This window comes from Ascaphus truei, chromosome 20 (genome assembly GCF_040206685.1).
Source record: "Ascaphus truei isolate aAscTru1 chromosome 20, aAscTru1.hap1, whole genome shotgun sequence".
NCBI lineage: Eukaryota > Metazoa > Chordata > Amphibia > Anura > Ascaphidae > Ascaphus > Ascaphus truei.
In genome coordinates, this window is record NC_134502.1 from 8,679,724 (window position 1) to 8,693,769 (window position 14,046).

Sequence of the window (14,046 nt, forward strand, 5' to 3'; positions counted from 1 at the left end):
TTAAAGAAATCTGATGCCCTGTTATACACTTTTGTCAATGTTTCCACTTCTTGAGTCATTTCTTTCTACTTTTATCGGTGTATACGTTCTTTTCATAGTGCATATTAAAAATAGTTGAAGAACAATACACAATAAAGCCTCACAAAGTACAATGATTAAAGGATGCATGGGAAAAAAAATACCCAATACTGACACATTGTAACAGATTTTTTTAAACTTTGCCCCCCAAGCTGAACCTGTCATTACTGACCATTCATGTTCTATCTTTTTAAATGTACCCTTTTCCTATTGAGAAACAATTTCTCCTTCTTTAAATTGTTTTTGTAAAACTGGAAGTCAACCTTCTTCTTTCTTAATTTCTTACACATAGGAAATTATTCTTTCACTATTTCATTATTTTCAATACGACCTAAAAGGAAGTGTGATTATGAAAGCATGAGTGATAAATAATCTTGGCCTGGTGTGGTAAACAAATTAATTTAGAATTCAAATATAAACAAGCAATACATTTTACATGTTCAAATCTTGCCAGAATGGTGTAAAAAAAAAAATCAGGACATTGGAGATTATAAACTAATAAATGAGTATTGCTAATGAGTATTCCTAGCACTGTCATAGGAAGTAAAACTCGTTCATTTCCTAGTATGGGTATTAAAGAATTAGTTGTACATACATCATTTTTACATCCCAACCACTTATTTACCCATAAATCTGTATGATTTAGAACAAATACACATTTTTCTGGCAAACTTTGTCGTATACCTAGGATGTCATACACCCTTGTACTTTTTTCCCAATAGTAATAGAAATAATAGATTTTTTGTTCTTTTTCCTAAAAAGTGAAAACATATTTAGTCCCATAGGTGATTCTTTGCTTTAAAACACAATATTTTGACATATTTAGAGCCCAGCTGACTACATACACTGGATATATAATGCAACAGTGCCACCATGGGGTAGGTATTGTTACCAATATTGTCCTGGAACAGGATTGCATATTTTCTGTATATTTTTCTCAGCTCTCACACTGTCAGCTCTCCCCAGGGAAGTTACATGTTTTTTCCAAGCCCTGAAGAAGCCAGAGCTGTGTATATTGCAACATAGTTGTTACAAGTAATCCCCTTTACACAGCCTCTAGTCAGTTGCCCTGGCAACCTCCCAATGCTCATATTTGAGTATGTTTTAGTCCTCTCCCCCTGCTTTATCTGCATATTGTTATGCCCCTTAGTGTGTTCCTGTCTGACAGGAAAGTGTGCTCCCTCTTTTCAACAAGCAGCCAAAGTGAGTAGACACATCTTCCACTGCTCCCTCAGAAAGGAAATCCTTTTAACCTTCCCCTCAGAGAGGCACTTCCACATAGCAGGACACCTTTCTCTCATCAAGCAATTCTCCTCACAAGGGACATCCACTATTACATTCCATATACAAGAACTTATATACTCCTCTTATAACTGTTATACTGTAACTCCCTCAATAAAGTTGAAGAAAACAGAAGTGTGCTTTAAAAGGGGACGAGTTAAGCTACAGTACATGGACTTACTCATATGCCACATATGAGCCTGGGTCCAGAATAGATATCCTTCTATTTTTCAATAAAACACTTTTTTTGCTAAATAAAACTTGCGTTGGCCGGGAATCGAACCCGGGTCAACTGCTTGGAAGGCAGCTATGCTCACCACTATACCACCAACGCATAGTGCTGTATTCTGTAGTGCAGCAATACAGTGCTGGAATATAGTGCAGGAATATAGTGCTGGACTATTTATCCAGAAACTCTATCTTTCTCTGTTGAATTACCCAGATACAATTACCATTACCCCACACGATACAATGTTATAAGACATGCGACATAAGCCCCAGTGGCCTAATGGATAAGGCACTGGCCTCCTAAGCCAGGGATTGTGGGTTCAAGTCCCATCTGGGGTGGTTATATTTCATCCGCAAAACGTTAGTTTTTATTTCAAAACATATTCAGTCCGGTGTTAGTTATCATTAATAAATTAGGCAACAATTCCAAATGTTTTCATACAGACCAAGCAATCTGACGTATTTTACCCAGGTACAGACAGGATTGCGGGATCTATTTCACGACATCATGCAGCTTCTCGTTGCCACGTCAACGCGACGTCATTTGAAGCAGCGTGGCCATTTTAACTGGAGCTGCAGGGGGAAAAGATGAAAATTGTAGGAGAAAACTGGGAGACGCCGGGGGATTCTGCCGCAGGTAAGCAGTCGACAGCGGACAAAATGCAGTCGCCCATGACAACCGGTCGAGTGCATTTGTCGACCCCTGGCTATAGGTAACCAAGGAAACCTTAAACAGGTCATGCACATTGCTCTGGGGAGTTCCTAACACAGCCTACAGGAACACTCATGCACCATTCGCATCACATTCCAAAAAAATTATAAAAACTAAATGCCAAGATATCATTCTAAAGCAAAGAATTCTCACTGAAGAAATCTGATGCCCTGTTATACACTTTTGTCAATGTTTCCACTTCTTGAGTCATTTCTTTCTACTTTTATCGGTGTATACGTTCTTTTCATAGTACATATTAAAAATAGTTGAAGAACAATACACAATAAAGCCTCACAAAGTACAATGATTAAAGGATGCATGGGAAAAAAAATACCCAATACTGACACATTGTAACAGATTTTTTTAAACTTTGCCCCCCAAGCTGAACCTGTCATTACTGACCATTCATGTTCTATCTTTTTAAATGTACCCTTTTCCTATTGAGAAACAATTTCTCCTTCTTTAAATTGTTTTTGTAAAACTGGAAGTCAACCTTCTTTTTTCTTAATTTCTTACACATAGGAAATTATTCTTTCACTATTTCATTATTTTCAATACGACCTAAAATGAAGTGTGATTATGAAAGCATGAGTGATAAATAATCTTGGCCTGGTGTGGTAAACAAATTAATTTAGAATTCAAATATAAACAAGCAATACATTTTACATGTTCAAATCTTGCCAGAATGGTGTAAAAAAAAAAATCAGGACATTGGAGATTATAAACTAATAAATGAGTATTGCTAATGAGTATTCCTAGCACTGTCATAGGAAGTAAAACTCGTTCATTTCCTAGTATGGGTATTAAAGAATTAGTTGTACATACATCATTTTTACATCCCAACCACTTATTTACCCATAAATCTGTATGATTTAGAACAAATACATATTTTTCTGGCAAACTTTGTCGTATTCCTAGGATGTCATACACCCTTGTACTTTTTTCCCAATAGTAATAGAAATAATAGATTTTTTGTTCTTTTTCCTAAAAAGTGAAAACATATTTAGTCCCATAGGTGATTCTTTGCTTTAAAACACAATATTTTGACATATTTAGAGCCCAGCTGACTACATACACTGGATATATAATGCAACAGTGCCACCATGTGGTAGGTATTGTTACCAATATTGTCCTGGAACAGGATTGCATATTTTCTGTATATTTTTCTCGGCTCTCACACTGTCAGCTCTCCCCAGGGAAGTTACATGTTTTTTCCAAGCCCTGAAGAAGCCAGAGCTGTGTATATTGCAACATAGTTGTTACAAGTAATCCCCTTTACACAGCCTCTAGTCAGTTGCCCTGGCAACCTCCCAATGCTCATATTTGAGTATGTTTTAGTCCTCTCCCCCTGCTTTATCTGCATATTGTTATGCCCCTTAGTGTGTTCCTGTCTGACAGGAAAGTGTGCTCCCTCTTTTCAACAAGCAGCCAAAGTGAGTAGACACATCTTCCACTGCTCCCTCAGAAAGGAAATCCTTTTAACCTTCCCCTCAGAGAGGCACTTCCACATAGCAGGACACCTTTCTCTCATCAAGCAATTCTCCTCACAAGGGACATCCACTATTACATTCCATATACAAGAACTTATATACTCCTCTTATAACTGTTATACTGTAACTCCCTCAATAAAGTTGAAGAAAACAGAAGTGTGCTTTAAAAGGGGACGAGTTAAGCTACAGTACATGGACTTACTCATATGCCACATATGAGCCTGGGTCCAGAATAGATATCCTTCTATTTTTCAATAAAACACTTTTTTTGCTAAATAAAACTTGCGTTGGCCGGGAATCGAACCCGGGTCAACTGCTTGGAAGGCAGCTATGCTCACCACTATACCACCAACGCATAGTGCTGTATTCTGTAGTGCAGGAATATAGTGCTGGACTATTTATCCAGAAACTCTATCTTTTTCTGTTGAATTACCCAGATACAATTACCATTACCCCACACGATACAATGTTATAAGACATGCGACATAAGCCCCAGTGGCCTAATGGATAAGGCACTGGCCTCCTAAGCCAGGGATTGTGGGTTCAAGTCCCATCTGGGGTGGTTATATTTCATCCGCAAAACGTTAGTTTTTATTTCAAAACATATTCAGTCCGGTGTTAGTTATCATTAATAAATTAGGCAACAATTCCAAATGTTTTCATACAGACCAAGCAGTCTGACGTATTTTACCCAGGTACAGACAGGATTGCGGGATCTATTTCACGACATCATGCAGCTTCTCGTTGCCACGTCAACGCGACGTCATTTGAAGCAGCGTGGCCATTTTAACTGGAGCTGCAGGGGGAAAAGATGAAAATTGTAGGAGAAAACTGGGAGACGCCGGGGGATTCTGCCGCAGGTAAGCAGTCGACAGCGGACAAAATGCAGTCGCCCATGACAACCGGTCGAGTGCATTTGTCGACCCCTGGCTATAGGTAACCAAGGAAACCTTAAACAGGTCATGCACATTGCTCTGGGGAGTTCCTAACACAGCCTACAGGAACACTCATGCACCATTCGCATCACATTCCAAAAAAATTATAAAAACTAAATGCCAAGATATCATTCTAAAGCAAAGAATTCTCACTGAAGAAATCTGATGCCCTGTTATACACTTTTGTCAATGTTTCCACTTCTTGAGTCATTTCTTTCTACTTTTATCGGTGTATACGTTCTTTTCATAGTACATATTAAAAATAGTTGAAGAACAATACACAATAAAGCCTCACAAAGTACAATGATTAAAGGATGCATGGGAAAAAAAATACCCAATACTGACACATTGTAACAGATTTTTTTAAACTTTGCCCCCCAAGCTGAACCTGTCATTACTGACCATTCATGTTCTATCTTTTTAAATGTACCCTTTTCCTATTGAGAAACAATTTCTCCTTCTTTAAATTGTTTTTGTAAAACTGGAAGTCAACCTTCTTTTTTCTTAATTTCTTACACATAGGAAATTATTCTTTCACTATTTCATTATTTTCAATACGACCTAAAATGAAGTGTGATTATGAAAGCATGAGTGATAAATAATCTTGGCCTGGTGTGGTAAACAAATTAATTTAGAATTCAAATATAAACAAGCAATAAATTTTACATGTTCAAATCTTGCCAGAATGGTGTAAAAAAAAAAATCAGGACATTGGAGATTATAAACTAATAAATGAGTATTGCTAATGAGTATTCCTAGCACTGTCATAGGAAGTAAAACTCGTTCATTTCCTAGTATGGGTATTAAAGAATTAGTTGTACATACATCATTTTTACATCCCAACCACTTATTTACCCATAAATCTGTATGATTTAGAACAAATACATATTTTTCTGGCAAACTTTGTCGTATTCCTAGGATGTCATACACCCTTGTACTTTTTTCCCAATAGTAATAGAAATAATAGATTTTTTGTTCTTTTTCCTAAAAAGTGAAAACATATTTAGTCCCATAGGTGATTCTTTGCTTTAAAACACAATATTTTGCCATATTTAGAGCCCAGCTGACTACATACACTGGATATATAATGCAACAGTGCCACCATGTGGTAGGTATTGTTAGCAATATTGTCCTGGAACAGGATTGCATATTTTCTGTATATTTTTCTCGGCTCTCACACTGTCAGCTCTCCCCAGGGAAGTTACATGTTTTTTCCAAGCCCTGAAGAAGCCAGAGCTGTGTATATTGCAACATAGTTGTTACAAGTAATCCCCTTTACACAGCCTCTAGTCAGTTGCCCTGGCAACCTCCCAATGCTCATATTTGAGTATGTTTTAGTCCTCTCCCCCTGCTTTATCTGCATATTGTTATGCCCCTTAGTGTGTTCCTGTCTGACAGGAAAGTGTGCTCCCTCTTTTCAACAAGCAGCCAAAGTGAGTAGACACATCTTCCACTGCTCCCTCAGAAAGGAAATCCTTTTAACCTTCCCCTCAGAGAGGCACTTCCACATAGCAGGACACCTTCCTCTCATCAAGCAATTCTCCTCACAAGGGACATCCACTATTACATTCCATATACAAGAACTTATATACTCCTCTTATAACTGTTATACTGTAACTCCCTCAATAAAGTTGAAGAAAACAGAAGTGTGCTTTAAAAGGGGACGAGTTAAGCTACAGTACATGGACTTACTCATATGCCACATATGAGCCTGGGTCCAGAATAGATATCCTTCTATTTTTCAATAAAACACTTTTTTTGCTAAATAAAACTTGCGTTGGCCGGGAATCGAACCCGGGTCAACTGCTTGGAAGGCAGCTATGCTCACCACTATACCACCAACGCATAGTGCTGTATTCTGTAGTGCAGCAATACAGTGCTGGAATATAGTGCAGGAATATAGTGCTGGACTATTTATCCAGAAACTCTATCTTTCTCTGTTGAATTACCCAGATACAATTACCATTACCCCACACGATACAATGTTATAAGACATGCGACATAAGCCCCAGTGGCCTAATGGATAAGGCACTGGCCTCCTAAGCCAGGGATTGTGGGTTCAAGTCCCATCTGGGGTGGTTATATTTCATCCGCAAAACGTTAGTTTTTATTTCAAAACATATTCAGTCCGGTGTTAGTTATCATTAATAAATTAGGCAACAATTCCAAATGTTTTCATACAGACCAAGCAATCTGACGTATTTTACCCAGGTACAGACAGGATTGCGGGATCTATTTCACGACATCATGCAGCTTCTCGTTGCCACGTCAACGCGACGTCATTTGAAGCAGCGTGGCCATTTTAACTGGAGCTGCAGGGGGAAAAGATGAAAATTGTAGGAGAAAACTGGGAGACGCCGGGGGATTCTGCCGCAGGTAAGCAGTCGACAGCGGACAAAATGCAGTCGCCCATGACAACCGGTCGAGTGCATTTGTCGACCCCTGGCTATAGGTAACCAAGGAAACCTTAAACAGGTCATGCACATTGCTCTGGGGAGTTCCTAACACAGCCTACAGGAACACTCATGCACCATTCGCATCACATTCCAAAAAAATTATAAAAACTAAATGCCAAGATATCATTCTAAAGCAAAGAATTCTCACTGAAGAAATCTGATGCCCTGTTATACACTTTTGTCAATGTTTCCACTTCTTGAGTCATTTCTTTCTACTTTTATCGGTGTATACGTTCTTTTCATAGTACATATTAAAAATAGTTGAAGAACAATACACAATAAAGCCTCACAAAGTACAATGATTAAAGGATGCATGGGAAAAAAAATACCCAATACTGACACATTGTAACAGATTTTTTTAAACTTTGCCCCCCAAGCTGAACCTGTCATTACTGACCATTCATGTTCTATCTTTTTAAATGTACCCTTTTCCTATTGAGAAACAATTTCTCCTTCTTTAAATTGTTTTTGTAAAACTGGAAGTCAACCTTCTTTTTTCTTAATTTCTTACACATAGGAAATTATTCTTTCACTATTTCATTATTTTCAATACGACCTAAAATGAAGTGTGATTATGAAAGCATGAGTGATAAATAATCTTGGCCTGGTGTGGTAAACAAATTAATTTAGAATTCAAATATAAACAAGCAATACATTTTACATGTTCAAATCTTGCCAGAATGGTGTAAAAAAAAAAATCAGGACATTGGAGATTATAAACTAATAAATGAGTATTGCTAATGAGTATTCCTAGCACTGTCATAGGAAGTAAAACTCGTTCATTTCCTAGTATGGGTATTAAAGAATTAGTTGTACATACATCATTTTTACATCCCAACCACTTATTTACCCATAAATCTGTATGATTTAGAACAAATACATATTTTTCTGGCAAACTTTGTCGTATTCCTAGGATGTCATACACCCTTGTACTTTTTTCCCAATAGTAATAGAAATAATAGATTTTTTGTTCTTTTTCCTAAAAAGTGAAAACATATTTAGTCCCATAGGGGATTCTTTGCTTTAAAACACAATATTTTGACATATTTAGAGCCCAGCTGACTACATACACTGGATATATAATGCAACAGTGCCACCATGTGGTAGGTATTGTTACCAATATTGTCCTGGAACAGGATTGCATATTTTCTGTATATTTTTCTCGGCTCTCACACTGTCAGCTCTCCCCAGGGAAGTTACATGTTTTTTCCAAGCCCTGAAGAAGCCAGAGCTGTGTATATTGCAACATAGTTGTTACAAGTAATCCCCTTTACACAGCCTCTAGTCAGTTGCCCTGGCAACCTCCCAATGCTCATATTTGAGTATGTTTTAGTCCTCTCCCCCTGCTTTATCTGCATATTGTTATGCCCCTTAGTGTGTTCCTGTCTGACAGGAAAGTGTGCTCCCTCTTTTCAACAAGCAGCCAAAGTGAGTAGACACATCTTCCACTGCTCCCTCAGAAAGGAAATCCTTTTAACCTTCCCCTCAGAGAGGCACTTCCACATAGCAGGACACCTTCCTCTCATCAAGCAATTCTCCTCACAAGGGACATCCACTATTACATTCCATATACAAGAACTTATATACTCCTCTTATAACTGTTATACTGTAACTCCCTCAATAAAGTTGAAGAAAACAGAAGTGTGCTTTAAAAGGGGACGAGTTAAGCTACAGTACATGGACTTACTCATATGCCACATATGAGCCTGGGTCCAGAATAGATATCCTTCTATTTTTCAATAAAACACTTTTTTTGCTAAATAAAACTTGCGTTGGCCGGGAATCGAACCCGGGTCAACTGCTTGGAAGGCAGCTATGCTCACCACTATACCACCAACGCATAGTGCTGTATTCTGTAGTGCAGCAATACAGTGCTGGAATATAGTGCAGGAATATAGTGCTGGACTATTTATCCAGAAACTCTATCTTTCTCTGTTGAATTACCCAGATACAATTACCATTACCCCACACGATACAATGTTATAAGACATGCGACATAAGCCCCAGTGGCCTAATGGATAAGGCACTGGCCTCCTAAGCCAGGGATTGTGGGTTCAAGTCCTATCTGGGGTGGTTATATTTCATCCGCAAAACGTTAGTTTTTATTTCAAAACATATTCAGTCCGGTGTTAGTTATCATTAATAAATTAGGCAACAATTCCAAATGTTTTCATACAGACCAAGCAATCTGACGTATTTTACCCAGGTACAGACAGGATTGCGGGATCTATTTCACGACATCATGCAGCTTCTCGTTGCCACGTCAACGCGACGTCATTTGAAGCAGCGTGGCCATTTTAACTGGAGCTGCAGGGGGAAAAGATGAAAATTGTAGGAGAAAACTGGGAGACGCCGGGGGATTCTGCCGCAGGTAAGCAGTCGACAGCGGACAAAATGCAGTCGCCCATGACAACCGGTCGAGTGCATTTGTCGACCCCTGGCTATAGGTAACCAAGGAAACCTTAAACAGGTCATGCACATTGCTCTGGGGAGTTCCTAACACAGCCTACAGGAACACTCATGCACCATTCGCATCACATTCCAAAAAAATTATAAAAACTAAATGCCAAGATATCATTCTAAAGCAAAGAATTCTCACTGAAGAAATCTGATGCCCTGTTATACACTTTTGTCAATGTTTCCACTTCTTGAGTCATTTCTTTCTACTTTTATCGGTGTATACGTTCTTTTCATAGTACATATTAAAAATAGTTGAAGAACAATACACAATAAAGCCTCACAAAGTACAATGATTAAAGGATGCATGGGAAAAAAAATACCCAATACTGACACATTGTAACAGATTTTTTTAAACTTTGCCCCCCAAGCTGAACCTGTCATTACTGACCATTCATGTTCTATCTTTTTAAATGTACCCTTTTCCTATTGAGAAACAATTTCTCCTTCTTTAAATTGTTTTTGTAAAACTGGAAGTCAACCTTCTTTTTTCTTAATTTCTTACACATAGGAAATTATTCTTTCACTATTTCATTATTTTCAATACGACCTAAAATGAAGTGTGATTATGAAAGCATGAGTGATAAATAATCTTGGCCTGGTGTGGTAAACAAATTAATTTAGAATTCAAATATAAACAAGCAATAAATTTTACATGTTCAAATCTTGCCAGAATGGTGTAAAAAAAAAAATCAGGACATTGGAGATTATAAACTAATAAATGAGTATTGCTAATGAGTATTCCTAGCACTGTCATAGGAAGTAAAACTCGTTCATTTCCTAGTATGGGTATTAAAGAATTAGTTGTACATACATCATTTTTACATCCCAACCACTTATTTACCCATAAATCTGTATGATTTAGAACAAATACATATTTTTCTGGCAAACTTTGTCGTATTCCTAGGATGTCATACACCCTTGTACTTTTTTCCCAATAGTAATAGAAATAATAGATTTTTTGTTCTTTTTCCTAAAAAGTGAAAACATATTTAGTCCCATAGGTGATTCTTTGCTTTAAAACACAATATTTTGACATATTTAGAGCCCAGCTGACTACATACACTGGATATATAATGCAACAGTGCCACCATGTGGTAGGTATTGTTACCAATATTGTCCTGGAACAGGATTGCATATTTTCTGTATATTTTTCTCGGCTCTCACACTGTCAGCTCTCCCCAGGGAAGTTACATGTTTTTTCCAAGCCCTGAAGAAGCCAGAGCTGTGTATATTGCAACATAGTTGTTACAAGTAATCCCCTTTACACAGCCTCTAGTCAGTTGCCCTGGCAACCTCCCAATGCTCATATTTGAGTATGTTTTAGTCCTCTCCCCCTGCTTTATCTGCATATTGTTATGCCCCTTAGTGTGTTCCTGTCTGACAGGAAAGTGTGCTCCCTCTTTTCAACAAGCAGCCAAAGTGAGTAGACACATCTTCCACTGCTCCCTCAGAAAGGAAATCCTTTTAACCTTCCCCTCAGAGAGGCACTTCCACATAGCAGGACACCTTCCTCTCATCAAGCAATTCTCCTCACAAGGGACATCCACTATTACATTCCATATACAAGAACTTATATACTCCTCTTATAACTGTTATACTGTAACTCCCTCAATAAAGTTGAAGAAAACAGAAGTGTGCTTTAAAAGGGGACGAGTTAAGCTACAGTACATGGACTTACTCATATGCCACATATGAGCCTGGGTCCAGAATAGATATCCTTCTATTTTTCAATAAAACACTTTTTTTGCTAAATAAAACTTGCGTTGGCCGGGAATCGAACCCGGGTTAACTGCTTGGAAGGCAGCTATGCTCACCACTATACCACCAACGCATAGTGCTGTATTCTGTAGTGCAGCTATACAGTGCTGGAATATAGTGCAGGAATATAGTGCTGGACTATTTATCCAGAAACTCTATCTTTCTCTGTTGAATTACCCAGATACAATTACCATTACCCCACACGATACAATGTTATAAGACATGCGACATAAGCCCCAGTGGCCTAATGGATAAGGCACTGGCCTCCTAAGCCAGGGATTGTGGGTTCAAGTCCCATCTGGGGTGGTTATATTTCATCCGCAAAACGTTAGTTTTTATTTCAAAACATATTCAGTCCGGTGTTAGTTATCATTAATAAATTAGGCAACAATTCCAAATGTTTTCATACAGACCAAGCAATCTGACGTATTTTACCCAGGTACAGACAGGATTGCGGGATCTTATTCACGACATCATGCAGCTTCTCGTTGCGACGTCATTTGAAGCAGCGTGGCCATTTTAACTGGAGCTGCAGGGGGAAAAGATGAATTTGTAGGAGAAGACTGGGAGACGCCGGGGACTCTGCCGCAGGTAAGCAGTCGACAGCGGACAAAATGCAGTCGCCCGTGACAACCGGTCGAGTGACTATAGGTAACCAAGGAAACCTTAAACAGGTCATGCACATTGCTCTGGGGAGTTCCTAACACAGCCTACAGGAACACTCATGCACCATTCGCATCACATTCCAAAAAAATTATAAAAACTAAATGCCAAGATATCATTCTAAAGCAAAGAATTCTCACTGAAGAAATCTGATGCCCTGTTATACACTTTTTTCAATGTTTCCACTTCTTGAGTCATTTCTTTCTACTTTTATCGGTGTATACGTTCTTTTCATAGTACATATTAAAAATAGTTGAAGAACAATACACAATAAAGCCTCACAAAGTACAATGATTAAAGGATGCATGGGAAAAAAAATACCCAATACTGACACATTGTAACAGATTTTTTTAAACTTTGCCCCCCAAGCTGAACCTGTCAATACTGACCATTCATGTTCCATCTTTTTAAATGTACCCTTTTCCTATTGAGAAACAATTTCTCCTTCTTTTAATTGTTTTTGTAAAACTGGAAGTCAACCTTCTTCTTTCTTAATTTCTTACACATAGGAAATTATTCTTTCACTATTTCATTATTCTCAATACGACCTAAAATGAAGTGTGATTATGAAAGCATGAGTGATAAATAATCTTGGCCTGGTGTGGTAAACAAATTAATTTAGAATTCAAATATAAACAAGCAATAAAATTTACATGTTCAAATCTTGCCAGAATGGTGTAAAAAAAAAAAAATCAGGACATTGGAGATTATAAAATAATAAATGAGTATTGCTAATGAGTATTCCTAGCACTGTCATAGGAAGTAAAACTCGTTCATTTCCTAGTATGGGTATTAAAGAATTAGTTTTACATACATCATTTTTACATCCCAACCACTTATTTACCCATAAATCTGTATGATTTAGAACAAATACACATTTTTCTGGCAAACTTTTTCGTATTCCTAGGATGTCATACACCCTTGTACTTTTTTCCCAATAGTAATAGAAATAATAGATTTTTTGTTCTTTTTCCTAAAGAGTGAAAACATATTTAGTCCCATAGGTGATTCTTTGCTTTAAAACACAATATTTTGACATATTTAGAGCCCAGCTGACTACATACACTGGATATATAATGCAACAGTGCCACCATGTGGTAGGTATTGTTACCAATATTGTCCTGGAACAGGATTGCATATTTTCTGTATATTTTTCTCGGCTCTCACACTGTCAGCTCTCCCCAGGGAAGTTACATGTTTTTTCCAAGCCCTGAAGAAGCCAGAGCTGTGTATATTGCAACATAGTTGTTACAAGTAATCCCCTTTACACAGCCTCTAGTCAGTTGCCCTGGCAACCTCCCAATGCTCATATTTGAGTATGTTTTAGTCCTCTCCCCCTGCTTTATCTGCATATTGTTATGCCCCTTAGTGTGTTCCTGTCTGACAGGAAAGTGTGCTCCCTCTTTTCAACAAGCAGCCAAAGTGAGTAGACACATCTTCCTCTGCTCCCTCAGAAAGGAAATCCTTTTAACCTTCCCCTCAGAGAGGCACTTCCACATAGCAGGACACCTTCCTCTCATCAAGCAATTCTCCTCACAAGGGACATCCACTATTACATTCCATATACAAGAACTTATATACTCCTCTTATAACTGTTATACTGTAACTCCCTCAATAAAGTTGAAGAAAACAGAAGTGTGCTTTAAAAGGGGACGAGTTAAGCTACAGTACATGGACTTACTCATATGCCACATATGAGCCTGGGTCCAGAATAGATATCCTTCTATTTTTCAATAAAACACTTTTTTTGCTAAATAAAACTTGCGTTGGCCGGGAATCGAACCCGGGTCAACTGCTTGGAAGGCAGCTATGCTCACCACTATACCACCAACGCATAGTGCTGTGTTCTGTAGTGCAGCCATACAGTGCAGGAATATAGTGCAGGAATATAGTGCTGGAATATAGTGCTGGACTATTTATCAAGAAACTCTATCTTTCTCTGTTGAATTACCCAGATACAATTACCATTACCCCACACGATACAA

General features: G+C 38.0%; 1 long non-coding RNA gene and 10 other non-coding genes across 11 annotated transcripts; 6 read left to right on the forward strand and 5 right to left on the reverse strand.

Moving 5' to 3' along the window:
- The first annotated feature begins 1,471 nt into the window (after positions 1-1,471).
- On the forward strand, positions 1,472-10,051 carry LOC142471332 (uncharacterized). The gene is made up of 4 exons (XR_012789401.1): positions 1,472-2,224; positions 4,485-4,649; positions 6,936-7,100; positions 9,387-10,051. It is a non-coding gene; the product is annotated as an uncharacterized LOC142471332 (long non-coding RNA).
- Positions 1,622-1,693, reverse strand: TRNAG-UCC (transfer RNA glycine (anticodon UCC)). Its single transcript has one exon. It is a non-coding gene; the product is annotated as a tRNA-Gly (tRNA).
- TRNAR-CCU (transfer RNA arginine (anticodon CCU)) lies at positions 1,854-1,926 on the forward strand. The gene has a single exon. It is a non-coding gene; the product is annotated as a tRNA-Arg (tRNA).
- Positions 4,073-4,144, reverse strand: TRNAG-UCC (transfer RNA glycine (anticodon UCC)). Its single transcript has one exon. It is a non-coding gene; the product is annotated as a tRNA-Gly (tRNA).
- On the forward strand, positions 4,279-4,351 carry TRNAR-CCU (transfer RNA arginine (anticodon CCU)). The gene has a single exon. It is a non-coding gene; the product is annotated as a tRNA-Arg (tRNA).
- On the reverse strand, positions 6,498-6,569 carry TRNAG-UCC (transfer RNA glycine (anticodon UCC)). Its single transcript has one exon. It is a non-coding gene; the product is annotated as a tRNA-Gly (tRNA).
- Positions 6,730-6,802, forward strand: TRNAR-CCU (transfer RNA arginine (anticodon CCU)). The gene has a single exon. It is a non-coding gene; the product is annotated as a tRNA-Arg (tRNA).
- TRNAG-UCC (transfer RNA glycine (anticodon UCC)) lies at positions 8,949-9,020 on the reverse strand. The gene has a single exon. It is a non-coding gene; the product is annotated as a tRNA-Gly (tRNA).
- On the forward strand, positions 9,181-9,253 carry TRNAR-CCU (transfer RNA arginine (anticodon CCU)). Its single transcript has one exon. It is a non-coding gene; the product is annotated as a tRNA-Arg (tRNA).
- A 1,580-nt stretch (positions 10,052-11,631) lies between the features above and the next one.
- Positions 11,632-11,704, forward strand: TRNAR-CCU (transfer RNA arginine (anticodon CCU)). The gene has a single exon. It is a non-coding gene; the product is annotated as a tRNA-Arg (tRNA).
- Positions 11,705-13,823: 2,119 nt separating this feature from the next.
- On the reverse strand, positions 13,824-13,895 carry TRNAG-UCC (transfer RNA glycine (anticodon UCC)). Its single transcript has one exon. It is a non-coding gene; the product is annotated as a tRNA-Gly (tRNA).
- Positions 13,896-14,046: the final 151 nt, after the last annotated feature.